Consider the following 376-nt stretch of genomic DNA (forward strand, 5'->3'; position numbering starts at 1 on the left):
CCGAACCTATGCTTCGAACTCTCTCTGAGTCTGAACTTCTCACACGCAACTGATGTATCAGGTGCAAGGTTTTCAGCCAATCAACGATCAGAGAATACTGCAGTGAGAACGTTGTGGGGAGATGTAACAGCTGTGGTAACAGCTGTGGACCTTAAACTCCTCTCCTGTCATTAATACGCTGTGGTCTAGTTATCAACAGAAAATTAACGGATTGAGAGGGGAGAAAAATGGATTTTGGCGTGACATTTCTTGCGNAAGAGCGCAGCAGTGATGACTTCATTGATGGCGTATTTACTCTGAATGAAAAACAAAAGCATATAACAAAAGCTCAGCATATAGTATCAACACATGTATCACTCTTTCCCAGTTATGACTG

General features: G+C 42.4%; 2 protein-coding genes and 1 long non-coding RNA gene across 3 annotated transcripts in view; 2 read left to right on the forward strand and 1 right to left on the reverse strand.

Moving 5' to 3' along the window:
- Positions 1-376, reverse strand: part of LOC109103223 (NLR family CARD domain-containing protein 3-like) — a 1793396-nt gene that overhangs the window by 1209356 nt on the left and 583664 nt on the right. The window lies entirely within an intron of this gene.
- Positions 1-376, forward strand: part of LOC109070511 (ribonuclease inhibitor-like) — an 862999-nt gene that overhangs the window by 711056 nt on the left and 151567 nt on the right. The window lies entirely within an intron of this gene.
- Positions 1-376, forward strand: part of LOC122141392 — an 18287-nt gene that overhangs the window by 17067 nt on the left and 844 nt on the right. The window lies entirely within an intron of this gene.

This window comes from Cyprinus carpio, chromosome B22 (assembly GCF_018340385.1).
Source record: "Cyprinus carpio isolate SPL01 chromosome B22, ASM1834038v1, whole genome shotgun sequence".
In the NCBI taxonomy this organism is placed as follows: Eukaryota; Metazoa; Chordata; class Actinopteri; order Cypriniformes; family Cyprinidae; genus Cyprinus; species Cyprinus carpio.